Source organism: Pelobates fuscus, chromosome 1, assembly GCF_036172605.1.
Source record: "Pelobates fuscus isolate aPelFus1 chromosome 1, aPelFus1.pri, whole genome shotgun sequence".
Classification (NCBI taxonomy): domain Eukaryota; kingdom Metazoa; phylum Chordata; class Amphibia; order Anura; family Pelobatidae; genus Pelobates; species Pelobates fuscus.
The window spans coordinates 285,854,499-285,867,997 of NC_086317.1; positions in this window are offsets into that span (position 1 = coordinate 285,854,499).

Sequence of the window (13,499 nt, forward strand, 5' to 3'; positions counted from 1 at the left end):
TAAGCATTTATATATACATGTGTTACATCAAATTAAAGTCCTTTCTGTCCTTTAAAAAACGGTATATAATATGTGTCGGTGCAATAAATTAGTAAAATGCAAATTGCAGTTGAACGCAAATAGCAAAAAATGCAAAAAATGCCGTTGTCATTAAGTGAAAGACAAGCTTCTGAAGCTCTGTCCTTAAGGGGTTAAGAGAATTTTAATAGATACCAGTATCAATATGTTCACATCCTATGTACAGAAAAATATAGGATGGTATTGTCAGACCATACTAAATTAATCTGATTATTACTAAATAGTAAAACTTGTAAGAGCTAGGCAATCAGTATATAGAACAGATTGCCTAGATGGATGATAAATCCGTCATGTCTAGAAATAGAAAATAGAAAGGAACATAGTGCTCACTGAAAATCTAAATAATTTATTGTAACAAGAATAAAAAACACTCACAAGTGTAAGTAGAAAGTATTGCATACTTGTGAGTGTAAGTAGAAAGTATGCAATACTTCCTTACAAGTACTTACGCTTCCCTTTTCAATATTGCATAGCAATGAACCTATAACAAGGGTCCATTTAAGCTTTTCCACAACTTACTTACATTAAAAATAATAAAACCAGGCCTTGTTTTTTTTTTTTTTTTTTTAAAAACAGTGTTGGTGACACTTGTTAGAAATGCACTGTTAATACCAGATAAACGTTAATATCTTTTTTCAAACATCACATTGCTATCATTATATAATACGGTAGCCAATGTCACTTCAATTTAAACACGTATAGTTACGTAAATGATAGAAGTTCATACCTGCAATATGAAGTTTGACATATTTTCGATTTCCTGTCTGTGTTCCAACATAGCAAGAATACGTATTCTCATCGCTCTTTTTCACAGGTGTTATTTTGAGAGAGGCATTCCCGCTGCTCAGTTCACTAAGGAACAATGATGTTCGGCCTCTGTAATTGGCATCCTGATCCTCTAGATGTTCCTGCCCATGATAGTAACTGTGCACATTCCTACTATTTTCGTCAATATTCCAATGAATGACTTCCTCTTCTGATGGTTTAAATGAACAGGGCAAAATAACCTCCTTTGATAACTCTCCCCAAACTTCAGTGTCACCTGCTAAATATTTTAAAGCATACATTCAGTGTCCAGGCTTATTTTATAGAAATATTGTAGTTTTTTTTTACGTGTAAGAAATAAATAAACAAAACTTTAATAAGAGGATAAACTATATATTTAATACACTGTCTATAAAACACAGTGCCAGTTACCTTTCATTGAATGAATAACTCAATTGGATTTTTATTTATTTAAAACAAATATTGTTTTTATTCCAATATAGTCATAGAGGCACGGTACAAAGGGAAGACCACAAACCCATTTTGTATCTTGTGGCACTTAGAAGGCTATACAATAGATCAGGCTTAAAAAACAGTGTATGAACAAGTTAATTAGTGTTTAGACATGGATCAACAAGAAAGGGACTAATCAAATGCTTCTTGTAGAAAGCATTGTAGCAACAGGGAGCATATGATAATATATTATGAGCTATTCTATTACTTATCTTTTCTCACACAAGGGGCAGTTGGCAGGCCCACTTCTTTATGTCTGCACTTGCAGGCAATTAACAGACTTATGAACATGTTAGAGATCTGAGCAGAGAGATAAGAATTTCTCTCCCATCCTCTCTTAATTATTGAAATAAATATTGATACTGACACTTAATGTATGATAAGGTAAAAAATGTATATATTTTTTCGGTAAGTGATAAAGGAGCAGTTCATAGCAGGGGAATTGGTGGCTGTAACTAGGACTGCAGATATATAGTCACTAGCTCCTATATGGCAGATAATTCAGCAGTGAGACTGTAGTGGACACATCTATGCACCAAAACCACTTAGCTGATGTGGCTTAGATAGGGTCTTAAAAAAGTACTTTAAAAAACCCTAAAATATATTTATGAAGGACTATTGTTGGCATGCAATAAAGCATTAATTGCGGAGTGGTAGATGGTAGGCACTTGCACTGCCCCTAATTATTCTGTTTTTTATGTTTGTTTGTTTTTTGATCTGGGACCTGTGAGTCCCCTTCAAATGTTATTACGTTTCTGTTTGAAACATGCGAGTTTCATTTGGTGACTGCTTTTATGTCTAACTTTACTGCCTGCTCTTACTTGTTGTATGTTACAGTCACGATAAGGATGGGCCTGGATCTCCCGTTCTACACGTTTTCTTCATCCTTTATTCAAAAAGATATTTACAAACCAAAAGCATTAGCTGCTCTTCTTTACAATAATTTAAAATAAGCATCTCTTGCATCTACGGATTACCATTTAAGAAAAGGAAGAGTAATAGGCGCTCACTATAGTGAATGGTGAACAGGCAGCAGTATACAAAACAAGGATTCCCAAAACCTTGTAAGTGGATAACAAGAACGAAGAAGAGGAGTGTATACCGCGCCTAAAAGCTTATATATACAAAACTATACATACATATATTTTCAAATGTATCCAGAAAGGCAAAGACCTCAAAATAAAATAGACAAAAAAATAATAGTGCAATACAGTAAATAAATATAGGAAGTGGTGAATATAGCTATACACAGTCCACTCACATTTAAATGAGCTATAACAGAGCTCAGCTGTGATGCGCTTGGACGGTACAATCCCTGTCTCAGGATATGTGGTTATGGTTGACCCAGATGTTTCCAAAGTGCAGTATGCATAGTATATATGGAAAAAGAAAATATAGCAGCCAATGGTGAAGTAAGTACTAATAATAAGATAAAGGATAAATAGTATTGTACTTACAATTGCTAGAGCATAAAACTTGCTCTAGTGTAAACAGCTTGGGTGGTATAATCCCCACCAAGGATGTGCAGGATCCAGGAAGTAAAACATGATTGAGTATAAAAGTAACTAATAAAAGTATACTTTAATATAAACAAACATATAAAAAAACGTAATAGGTATAAAATAAAGTCCACTTAACACGTTTCGCCTGGTAAGGCTTCTTCAGAAGTGAGGTGTAACCTCCTCAAGGATCCGTTTTCATGTGCTTGTAAATTAGTAAATTCTTTGCTGGTGTGTTTCTTCCTGTTTCCGGTATTTCGGCTGGAATGCACGTGTCGCATTGGTAATGACGCGGTACCCGCGTCGCACTGGAAGTGACGCGGTACACGCGTCATGCCGAAAATGACTCGGTGCCCATAATCAAATTAGTATGTTGCTGTTGTGCTAGCATGGAATGCACGCAACGCTCAGGAAGCAGCGTGCGTTGCGTTCCAAGTGCTAGATAACTTTATCGGAGCAGGAAGCATAGAGAGTGGGCGTATAACCCATCTTTGTGCTTGCAATGATGGCATGGCGGCCATATTTGTAGTTGGCATAGCATGAAACAAATAGAAATACTAAATGTTAGTATCACATAGCGCATCAAAGTAATAATTGTATGAATACATAATTATTATAATTACATAAGAGAGCAATAATTATAAAGGATGGTATATACAAAGAAAAAATATATATTAAATAACCATAAGGTACATAATATAAAAGGGTTAAAATATGATAAACATAAATGCAGTGGGTGTACCAGTTAGATACCCTACATCCAAATGGGTTGACTGTTGACTTCGATTTATACAATTTTTTATAACCGTATATACTAGTTTTTTATATATATTTTTATATATTTTTTATTTATTTTTTACATATTCATACCTTTTTTAATATATTTTATTTTAACTGTATTTTTATTATATATATATATATATATTTTTTAACCTTCAACATTCTTACCAATCTTTTTTACACCAATCCTAGCTCTGCACATATATATATATATATATATATATGCTTTTTTAGTCTTTATATTACTCTCTGCACCTATATACATATGCTCTCTTTGCCTTTATATTCCTATCTGTATATATTGCACTAATGTACCTCTATATGAAATTATCTAATATATATTCTAACTAAGGTCCATCTATGGTACAATTTAATATATATATATATATATATATTTGGATGTAACCGTCCCTCATTATATCAATGAACTATGTACATCCACCCACATTATGTTTATCATATTTTAACCCTTTTATATTATGTACCTTATGGTTATTTAATATATATTTTTTCTTTGTATATACCATCCTTTATAATTATTGCTCTCTTATGTAATTATAATAATTATGTATTCATACAATTATTACTTTGATGCCCTATGTGATACTAACATTTAGTATTTCTATTTGTTTCATGCTATGCCAACTACAAATATGGCCGCCATGCCATCATTGCAAGCACAAAGATGGGTTATACGCCCACTCTCTATGCTTCCTGCTCCGATAAAGTTATCTAGCGCTTGGAACGCAACGCACGCTGCTTCCTGAGCGTTGCGTGCATTCCATACTAGCGCAACAGCAACATACTAATTTGATTATGGGCGCCGAGTCATTTTTGGCATGACGCCTGTACCGTGTTACTTCCGGTGCGACATGGGTACCGCGTCATTACCAATGCGACACGTGCGTTCCAGCCAAAATACTGGAAACAGGAAGAAACACACCAGCAAAGAATTGACTAATTTACAAGCACATAAAAACGGATCCTTGAGGAGGTTACACTACACTTCTGAAGAAGCCTTACCAGGCGAAACGCGTTAAGTGGACTTTATTTTATGCCTATTACGGTTTTTTATATGTTTGTTTATATTAAAGTATACTTTTATTAGTTACTTTTATACTCAATCATTTTATACTTCCTGGATCCTGCACATTCTTGGTGGGGATTATACCACCCAAGCTGTTTTATACTAGAGCAAGGTTTATGCTCTAGCAATTGTAAGTACAATACTATTTATCCTTTATCTTATTATTATTACTTACTTCACCATTGGCTGCTATATTTTCTTTTTCCATATATACTACGCATACTGCACTTTGGAAACATCTGGGTCAACCATAATCACATATCCTGAGACTGGGATTGTACCATCCAAGCGCATCACAGCTGAGCTCTGTTATAGCTCATTTAAATGTGAGTGGACTGTGTATAGCTATATTCACCACTTCCTATATTTATTTACTGTATTGCACTATTATTTTTTTGTCTATTTTATTTCAAGGTCTTTGTCTTTCTGGATACATTTGAAAATATATGTATGTATATTTTTGTATATATAAGCTTTTAGGCACGATATACACTCCTCTTCTTCGTTCACGGATTACCATTTAACTGAAAAAAAGACCTCAAGTGAGCAGGTTAAGATTACATTTAAATTAATTGCATTTAAATACCGTACAAAAATGTCTACATATCCCAATCACTGATGTTTCTTTCTTAGTACTATGATGTCTTTGTAAAGATTGTCGACTATATAGATATGGCACCGCTTCCACCCAACCCACACTCTATAGCGGTGCCATATCTCTGGAAATAGCAGTCCGCAGAATACATACCATATTCACTACTGTTAATTCCTGAAGCTTGTTAGAACATCCAGAATGGTTCTACAAAAATATTAATCAGCTACGATGCCTAGATCATACAGAAAAAAAGAGTATTATAAAGTTACCTCTGTGATTGCCTTTTGGCAATTTTGGCAACCTGTTGTATGCATACCCAAGGGGGTACATGCCCCCACAGGCAGGGGTTATGCCAAGAGCTGGTTGGCATAACCAAGGAATCGGCTGCCTGGGGAAGAATGGAGGCGGTAGCTGTGAGGGTGCTGTACTCTTCATGATCTTCTAGTACTACTATCTTGCGCACCTTGAGGTGGTGCCAGGAGCCAGGTTATGACATCACTACAGCCCTGGAATCACCAAACAGTGCGCGAGGGAGCATGCAGAAAGAGCACAAACACTACACAACCCCCACACTGGACCCCAGGGAGACAATTCCCACTGGACCCCAGGGAAAGGGTTCACATCGGACCCCACTGGAGCTCTTCCTCATTCCAGCTCTTCCAAAGGTCAAGATGCTGGGTGAACTTAAATAAAAAAATAATAATGTGTATGTATCTGTCAGAGAATGTCTGTGTGTCAGTGAATGTGTCAGTGAGTTTGTGTGTCAGTTTCCTCTTTGTGAAAATATATGTGTCAGTGTCCTACGTGTGTGTCAGTGTTCTCTGTGTGTAACTGTGTGTTTCTGTCAGTGAATGGGTTTGTTTGTAAGTGTGTGTCAGTGTGTTTCAAATCAGTGAGTGTGTCTGTCAGCGACCGTGTTCTCTTTGTGTAAAAGTGTGTTAGTGTCCTCTGTTTGTAACTGTGTGTGTATGTTTCAGTGTGTGCCAACTCAGTGAGTGTATGTCTGTCAGTGAGTGCATTCTCTGAGTGTAAGGTTGTGTGATTTTCCTCTGTGTGTAAATGTGTGTGTCACTGTCCTCCATGTGTAAATGTGTGCGGAATGTGTCAGTTTCCACTGTCTGTAAGTGTGTGTCAGTGCTGTCTTTGTGTCATTCTCCTTTGTGTGTCTGTGAGAGTGCCTGTCAGTGTGTGTGAAATCAGACAGTGTGTCCTCTATTTGTATGTTTTTGTGTGTCAGTTTCCTCTGTTTGTAACCCTGTGTGTTAGTGAACTGTGCGTGTATGTGTGTCAGTGTCCTCTTTGTGTAACTATTATGTGTGTATTATATTTTCATTTTGTAACATATATTTCAGATTAATAGTTTATACATTCCTCCTTACAAACAGAACATTCACATTATGTCATATTTATTTTTAAAATATTTTTTACTGAGTCGCAAGGCCTAACAGCTCCGCGTGTAAAACGGGAAAAAACGGTGGAAAACCCAGGCTGGGTACCCCCAAGTCACCACAAAGACGCAATATACCCCCTACAAGCGACATGGGGCGAAAAAACAAGAAAATGCCGACCGAGAAACACTCCCCGAGACTCACGATTGGCGATATGTGGGGACAGGCCTGCGGGGCAAGCGGGACCAACATGGCGGTGCTTCATGGCGGATGCTCCGATTTTTCGGATGACCTCTCTGGAGAGGAATATCTGCCGGCACCCAAGACGGGGAGACCAACACAGCCGACTACCCTGGACCCAAACACCGCTCCGGTGACAATAGCGGCCCTCACGCGGCTACTGGCGGACCACCACAAGGATCTGTATAACGACATCGCTGCATTGAGGGGAGACCTAAAGGGAATAACGACCCGCCTCAATACGCTGGAACATACAGCCCGAACCACTAACCAAGACTTTGGGGAACTCAGACAAACTGTCCAAGACATCCAGCGGCAACAGAGACTCCTCGAACACCGCATGGCGGAGCAGGAAGATGCTGGGCGGCGTGATAACGTGAAGATAAGAGGGATCCCGGACGGGATCTCCGAGGCAGACCTAGCCCAAGCTGTTGAACGCCTCCTGGCGAATAGCTTACCACCAGCGCTGGCCAGCAAGATTGCCCCTGCCAACGTATTCCGGATCCCCAAACCGCCAAGGGCGCCGACCGGGGCCACACGGGACATCATACTTACCTTCCACACTCGACTAGACAAGACAACAGTCCAGAATGCCTTGAGGGGAAAGACGCCGTTCCATTTCGAAGGGATGACTTCTTCCCCGATCTCTCGAGAGGCACCCTAGCCTGGAGACGTTCCCTCCAGCCGCTGACCACGCTACTCCGGCAAAGAGACCTCAAGTACAGATGGCAAATGACCCACATACTCACCGTACACCAGGGGACGGACACTCACCAGATCCGAGAGCTGAGCGACGCAACACCGCTTTTACAGGCACTGGGCCTACCACCAGACATCCTCGCACAGACAGGACAAGGGAGTGACACGTCTCCTTCACACTCATGGGACCCGGCGAGATCCATCCCGTTTGTGCCGACAGGCTACACACCCGAACCCTACGTGGCACTCACTACCTGAACGGCACATGGGACGGTAATACGACGACCTCTGGGCTGGACGCAGGATATCCCAGCATACAAATACAAATACAAATAAACAAATGGACGATGGACAAATATATTTAATTTAACATGTACCACAATGTGCCTACAAATACGTAGGAGATCTATTAACCCCTGATTGCTGGACATTTCTCCTGTCATACCGATCTAACGGAGGTAGCTCTTACTATACACTGGCGCACAAAATAGCACTAATCCTCATTGACATCACAAGGTATACTAGGAGTTAATTGCCCCCAACCAAGAGTAGCCCTGCATGTCGTCTCCTGGATGCTGGTTCCGCATTTCAGCCATGGCCTACCCACTCTGGCATCTAAAGTTTATCGTACACTACTGATACAGATACTAGGCCCCCCGCCTAACCACGCTCCCATCACTAGACTTCACCTGGGGACGCTCACAGACACGACTTTGTCGGACAGTTGACAACCCAACACACTATTATTGTTCTCCCGATAACCCCATCCCCAACCATCACTAGGGCTTTGGCACACCTTGATGGGCCCCATGGCTTCATCTTTTGCCCCCCGCATACACAGGGGAACCCTTCTGCCTACTACATCACCACCCCGTGCTTCCCGGCAGACAATTCCTAATTAATGATAGAGGGCACAAAAGACCCCTAGGTAACCCCATGCACGCATTTCCACCTTCACGGACCGCTACCGCCTAGATGGGCTTGGACGGGCAGTGAGGCCACAGCAACCCGACTCTGACCATCATAAACCCCATCCCTCGCCACGACTCCGGGTCCAGACCCTGCTCGTTGACGTAAACCGCCCCCAGATACACCGATCGACTAAATGACCACTGACAACGCAACGAGGTAGCAGTGCAGATAAGTGACAGTGCTGACACTCCTATATGACACACTGTTTTGACACATGAAAAGCTGCACCCAGATAAAGCCACCAGACGGTGCATCACCCACCTGCTAAGCTTGGTTAATCTGCCTTTACTACAGGCGAGGATGTCGCCGGCAGCCGGCAAACAACTAGTCACCACACTTATAATATCGAGAGGCACATACCCGTCTCACCCACTTCACCCCTGCACAAGCAAACCAACGGGCACCATACATTAATTGTACAACGTATACTGTTAAGCCTCAGATAGTAAAAGGATAACTGACTAAGCCTGCTGATTAACATTCTTCGTTCATGTCCTACCTAATTCCCCCCCTCTAGGTTAAAACTAGGCAAACCCAACACGCTATGACGCTGATTAGTTTGGATCAGCCGCTGTCTGTCATGTAATAGGTCATAGCCCATGTCTCCCTAAGCATCATACTTTTATCGTGCCTACCATGTACCGTACGCATTAGCACTACCTAAACCTGTTCCTATACACACGTTACACTTATAATTTACCTAAAATGCACAATCGGGTTAAAGTAACCAACATATCTTGCTTAGTAACTTGTTCTTATGCCTTTTGTTCTACCGCTTATAACCTTTATAATTTTTCTAATCGTGTATTTACTGATGCTGATACTCGTATGCCGTATAACACTAGATGGTCTAACTACGTCTACATATGTTAAAAAATTGTTTAAAAATGTGCTTCCACCTCAATGCCACATACATTTGAACTTGTGTTAATGTTGGGATTATGTCTGCTGTTGTGGCAGCGTATGTCTTCTTGTTAAACCATGCACGACAAAAATAAAGAATTGAAAGAAAAAAAAATATATATATTTTTTTACTACCTTTAATTGGGCTTGTTCTACAATTGATGATCAATTAAGCACGGATGGATGTGTAAGAGATTGTAAAAGGTGGGTATTACAGTGATTAAGGCTTTATCTCTCAGGCTCAGAGTGTGACTGTAAGTGTCAACAGTCTAAGGAGAAAATCCAGCTTTTAGCTTGACACCTACTCTATCATGACTTCATATATTTTCAGTTAAGTAAAACCAATGTTGCTGTCCTTCCATTTTAATTAGTATTTTTTGTTTTTGTTTAATATCATATTACACAAATTGTTGTTCCAATAGGATGTATTACAATAATGTATCTGGGTTTTTCTTGTTCCTTTTTCTAACATTGACCAAAAAAAGGAGAAACAGACTTGTTAAAAGAATAACATAAGAGCCCTATCCTTTAGCAGAACAATTGAGTTAATGTCCAGTGTTATTAAGAGAGCTCTAGCTTCATAATGCAATATTAATAACATAATATGCAATATAATTAAAATGATATTGTTAACTATTTTTCCTCTAGTTTAAAATTGTTGGAAATTAATCGGCTATGCTCACCCTGTTGCCAAATGTACTTCACAGCATTGGCTAATTGTTTCATTATAAGAAATTTACGTAAACAATTTTCTATCCACTTAATTTTGTAATAAATTTCTTTATTACCGTATTTCACCACATAATAGTCGCAGATTTCCTTTTCTTTCCTTAAAAATGTTTAGTGGTGTGCGACCATTATGTGAAGCTTAATTTTTTTGCTATAATTTATGCGTCCAATATGTGAAGCTTTGTTTTTTTTTGTTGTTTTTTTAACAGTTGCGGATAACAAAGTTGCTTTGAACATAACCTAGTTGCTGAGAATATGCATATTTCCTAATGGATACATAAACTCCGATCCTGATACCGGTTTTCCAATTGTGATCTCGATCCCTTTCTGCCTGTAGTTTTAGCTAAGAACATGCACATTTCCTAATGCATTACATAGATAAAATGCACTAAAATATAATAAACTGATAGGTAATAAATTCTATCTTAAGTATAAGATCAGTAGGAAGTTCGCCATCAGTTTTCAAGAATAAAAATGTCCCACAACAAAGCAGCAATGGTCACTTATGTAACTATTATGTGATAAATTGGCTTTGTAACCAATTTTTTGACTGAAAAACCAGGGTGCGACCATTTTGCGGTGACAATAATGTGGTGAAAGACGGTATTTTGTTCTGTTTTGTTGGGCTTACATTTTTTTTATTAGGCTTGTATTGTGCAATTATTATTGAACAATTTGACTATTTAAAGTAGTACTCTGCTGTAGTGGTTAAGTTACTTATAGTTCCCTGGTGTTTTCCCTCAGTTAAAAATTTACAAAAAAAATAATTTGAAAATAAATAAATAGTTTACGCATAGTTTGATATATATCTAGTGTCCTCCCAAAGCTAAGAGATGGTCCCTGTCTTGGCCTCATTGTTAAAGCATAATTAATATGCTTTAGCACTCTCAGCCAAACAGGGGAGGCAAAAAAATGAGAACACCGAAATGTTATTTGTGAATTATCAATGTGGTTAATATGGTAAGACCTTCGGTTAGAGATAGACCTTTGGGTTATATCAAACTGTTTGTAATGAGTAAAAGTGAACTGTAGATGTGGTTATGTGCCTTACACACATTATAGGCAGTTTGTAATCAGGGCCGGACTGGCCCACCGGGATACCGGGAAATTTCCCGGTGGGCCGTCGGCACCTGGGACCGGGCAGGCAGCCGGCTCACCTGCGGCCGCAGAGGGAGCCCTTCTGGTGGCCGCTGGCTGGGGGAGGTCTTCTGGCGGCCGCTGGCTGGGGGAGCTGGCTGTTCTGGCGGCCGCAGAGGGAGCCCTTCTGGCGGCCGCTGGCTGGGGGAGGTCTTCTGGCGGCCGCAGGGGAAGCTGACTGTTCTCTCTCTGCTCTCCCGCCCTCGTGTGCTAGAAAGAGACCAGGGCCAGAATATGACGTCATATTCCGGCCCCGGTCTCATTAAGCTGTGCGCTGGGGCGGGGGAGCAGAGACAGAACAGCCAGCTCCCCCTGCGGCCGCCAGAAGACCTCCCTCTGTGGCCGCCAGAAGGGCTCCCTCTGTGGCCGCCAAAAGAGCCAGCTCCCCCATGCGGCCACCATCAGACTGAGTTCCCCATGCGACCGCCAGCACACAGGTAGAAATTATGTGTGTCAGTGTGAGTGTATGTGTGTGTGTCTGTGTCATGGTGTGTGTGTGTCTGTGTCACGGTCTGTCTGTGTCATGGTGTGTTGTGTCTGTCTGTGTCATGTAATGTGTGTCTGTCTGTGTCACGGTGTGTGTGTGTCTGTGTCACGGTCTCTCTGTGTCGTGGTGTGTGTGTGCCTGTGTCATGTAATGCGTGTCTGTGTCACAGTGTGTGTGTGTTTGTGTCTGTTTTTTCTCTTTTTTATATATGTTTCTACATGATGAAGCCTATTGTGGCGAAACCGGTATAGAAACTTTTTTCTTTTATAAATCAAAGTGTTATTAAAGGAATATTTGGCTATTATACACTGGTTTGCCACATTCCTTCTTTCACTTTTATATTATATTATTTGCTATTTTATTCTATGCAAGTTTATTTTATCCAGACCTAACCACCATTGATTCCGACCATATTGGACTACCAAAGAATCCTTCAGGTGGGGATTATACCACCCATACGCCATCCACCGAGCAGTACGTCTGCTCTATATACTGCGAGTATATTTTATCTCATTTAAATTGTTTCATCATTTATACAGTGAGCACTATATTTTTATTTTTTCTTATCCCGAGTTGGACTACTCCCTCTTTTCACCAAAGGACCAAAGAGGAGCACCACATATCCTTGAGTGGGGATTATTCCACTTCACGCTATCCATACCAGAGCTGGATTTAAGCTCTGAATATTGTGAGTAGTTCCACTGTTATTTACAGAATATCCATATTTTGTTTTTATACTACACCATTGGAGTTTTTCTCTCTTCTGTTCTTCCCGCATATTTATCTCCAAACTACAAATATACATTCAGACGCTACATACCCTTCTGATGGACTACTAGGACCACCATTTGCACATTTGGATATTTGATATTCGGACTAATAGGTACCTGTTGTTATTCCAATTTTTTATATTATATTTGGAAATTTTTCGGACGTTTCTGTTATTGCTGCTAAACCTACTTTTATATTATTATTTATTTCCACTTGTTTTAGGCGCACCCTTATTCCTTCCTTTTTCCTCCATTGTGTCACGGTCTGTCTGTGTTATGGTGTGTGTGTGTCTTTTTTTTTTTTTTTTTAATTCTTTATTTTTGTTCCAGCATCCGTAACGGCATCAAAAAAATACAGTAGATGGCCCACGCAGGGGTCTTTCATGTACATGTAATACAGTGTTTTAACATGATGTATATCGTGTCATTATACATGAGTATAAAGGGTTATGCCGCTCGGCGCTGGTTTTCCATAGTCCGGGCATTGGTAGCCCAAGTATCAAAATGAAACATACCATAAAAGAAAAAATAAAACTAAGTGTCTATTAACATGGTTATTAAAGTTCTGTACCACATTTCGTGTCACGTTTACCAGTTAACTTTATTTGGGTCTGGCAATCTGCTGGTGGGCGTGGAGTGTCTGTGTTTGCGAGGTAGTGCTCTGTATACTAACACAGTTACTAATCGCCTTTTGCGTCGTAGTGCATTATTCTACCCAGTTGAGGTAGACGTACTTGTCTGGTATGTCAAGCCCTCTGCGGTACTGATCAGTCGTACTGAAAGGGGGTAGGATAGGGTAGGTTGGGAGTTACGGGTGAGGGGGGGGGGGGGGGAGGTAGTGGGAGGTGGGGGTACTG